Below are 2,807 nucleotides of genomic sequence, written 5' to 3' on the forward strand. Positions count from 1 at the left end.
ACCGAGGCCCAGCCACTAAAAGCGGTCTCAGTCTGACACGTGTTGTGTGGGGTGTTAACTGGCCCTTCTGATGCACTGTGAAGCCTGGTGTGGGGAGATGAGCCACCTCCCCTTACGAAAATATCCTTTTTTTTTTTTTTTTTTTACCTAGAGAAAACTGCATTGACTGGGGACATTGTAAGTTCAGATCTCGCTTTTCGTTGTGTTTTCTCTGCACCTTGTGGTGTTACTAGAAGCAGCGTACCTCAGGGATGGCAGGTACGTGCTGACATGCCAGTACAGTCATACTGGGATTTAAAACATGGGAGATGGGAGGGGAGAGGGTGGTGCCCCGCCTTTTTCCAGTCAGCCAGTGAGGCAGGTCACGCTATCGAGATCTTAAACAGAAAGATGCTCTGCCCTGCCACAGTCGCGGTCTGTCCCCTGACTGTGCCAAGATGGGGGATTCCATTGAGATCCTTTAACCTACTGCTCCATTCTGCCAATGGAAGCGTCTTGTGAACTGGAGCGGTTTCCCTCGGACACTTTGGGAAACCAGGAGGTCGTGAAGCCAAAATGAGAAAGATGCCTTTCTTCATGTAGCCTTCCAAACTACTACTGATTTAATTATCCTGAAGGTTTAACTGTATCACAGTACGTAGCGGTACAGTAATGTTAGTATTGGGTACGTGAAAGTGCATCCAAGTCATCAGACATGTAAGAGATTCTGGGAGAAACAAGTACAGCTCTAAGTCTTCTACATTGTGCAATCAGAGAGGTTAATACCAAAGTAAGTTGTTATACAACATTAAACTGAACTGAATAATAACACAGTGGTCTTGTAAGTGCTTTTTCAGAGCTGCTCCATTTGTTTTAGCCAAGATGGGTCACGCCAGCAAGTTATGACAAGATAAAAGGAGTAAGTCCACTGATGTCAAGGCTTGGGATCTAAGTGTGCAAATTAATGTTGAGTATCATACTAGCTGCTCTCCAAACTGGACTCACGAGTGTCCCTTTTACTGTTTCTCTTACATGAAGAAATTGTGTCACAAAATCTTTAGGTCTTACTTGTATGGGCAAACCTCAACCATATATAGAAGGGTGTTGGGGAGGACCTGCCTGTGTAATTAGCTTTACCGTACTCAAGAACTTGTTCAAACATGCTAATATGTTGATTGCGTTATAACATGCTGTGGTGTTGCCTTAGGTTAAAACACATTTTCCTGTCAGCACATATGTTACTGTGTAGCAGTACTGAGTAAATAAAAAAAGAATTTTAAACAGTAGAAATCAGTGTGCTTTTTAATAAATGTATTAATTATTTACGTAACAAAAACTATAAATTAACTATCTTATCAAGTGGGTTAAGATAAACAAAAAGAAACCAGGTACTTTACAAGATGTGAAACGTGTCTTGGCTTGCCTACATCGGACATCAAATGTCTCTCTCTTAAATGTACTTTCAATGAATTTTCTCAAAAAACCCAACATTGGACATGATTAAAGACGGAAGTTTTGATCATAATAATGAAAACTCATATATGGTGCTAATGCCCTACGTGCAGACTGCATTCTTCACCTCTATAAAAGATTTTCAATGACACAGAACATTTTGCTTTTCCATAGCACTGCAGGTAACATCACAAGGAATTCCTGCTCATTGGCACACGCCTGTGAGGACTTTGTAATGTCTTCTGTACCTACTGCTACTCTGTAAATGAAAACCTGTAATATGGGAAGCTAAATGCTTGCTGAGAGACACAGAACGCTTACCAACAATGGAGAAGAGATGTGATGAAGGCTGGATTTAAGGTTTCTATACCCTGGTGACAAGTGACAGCCCCGAGAGGAGGTGTCTGGACTTGTTCTCTGGTGCCGCCTTCTGGCTGAGCACTCCTAGAAAAATAAGTCAACAGGTCCCTGAGCCCAGTGACAACATGTAAAGGATTAACTGGCTTTCCAAAAAGCGCATGGAGAATTCCTCCCTGTAGCCTAACTCAAATGAAAAATACAGCAAGAACTGGAGAGAGTCCCATCAGACAGGGTGGCGTAAGCCCTGCCACCCTACTCAGCCAGGGGGGCTGTTCTGCCGCCATGTGTGGAAAATGCAATTTCCCCTGGCCTGAACGGGTCTATTTCAGCAGTGACTTGAGGATTCTGTTCTGTGATGATACCTGTGAGGCAACATTTGCTCTTTGCAACCTGGTTATTTGTGTTTTCTCCAAAGCTGTGTTAGGTAAGTCAAGGGCAAAAAACAATGCATCTGTAAACAGTGTTGTTACAAGTTACCCTGTTACTCTGTTTATCTAGTAGGCATTACGCTCTTCAACATAACATAATGCAATTTTGTGATTCTTTTTCTGAAGGATGTAGATTATGGGATCTATGCTTTACAGTGGTATCAGAAGATTTGTGACTCCGACTAGCTTTGGGGAGAATGCGAACATGGCCATTTTGCATTGTTGAAATAAAACCAGGAGAAACAGTCCAAGGACTGGGATATCAGGTCCAAAGCCAGTTTGGGACTGAAGGCCAGAGCTGTGTGACAGAGCAGCACAGGCTTAGGATCATTTTGGAGTTGCCATCCATATCATATCCTATCTCTATGATCCCAAAGCGTAGCTAAAGCCCTGCCTAGGGTAGGCAAGGCAGCGAAGCCCTTGCTCAGGCGGGGCACCCTCGCCTTGGAGCCCCAGCAGCCATGAGGCGGGAAAAGCAACCCCCGCCGCCCTGGGGCAAAGGGGAGCGCCAAAAAGGCCGGCGAGCGGGATGGCGACCCTCTTTCTTACTTCGTAAGCTGCTTGTAGGGAGGCTCTCCCCACCGCACG

General features: G+C 44.4%; 1 protein-coding gene across 4 annotated transcripts in view; it reads right to left on the bottom strand.

Annotated features, from left to right (window-relative positions):
* The window catches only part of USP8 (ubiquitin specific peptidase 8), a 24,482-nt gene extending 22,428 nt beyond the window's left edge, over positions 1 to 2,054 (bottom strand). For 3 of the 4 annotated variants that reach the window (XM_009644030.2, XM_009644031.2, XM_035899330.1), the window contains exon 1: positions 1,753 to 2,054. The gene's annotated coding sequence lies outside the window, so the exon portion shown is untranslated. The remainder of the gene's footprint in view (positions 1 to 1,752) is intronic. The other variant, XM_035899331.1, reaches the window with a different exon arrangement.
* Between the last annotated feature and the right edge of the window lie 753 nt (positions 2,055 to 2,807).

The sequence above is a fragment of the Egretta garzetta genome, unplaced genomic scaffold (genome assembly GCF_000687185.1).
Source record: "Egretta garzetta isolate BGI_Z169 unplaced genomic scaffold, ASM68718v1 scaffold287, whole genome shotgun sequence".
Lineage (NCBI taxonomy): Eukaryota > Metazoa > Chordata > Aves > Pelecaniformes > Ardeidae > Egretta > Egretta garzetta.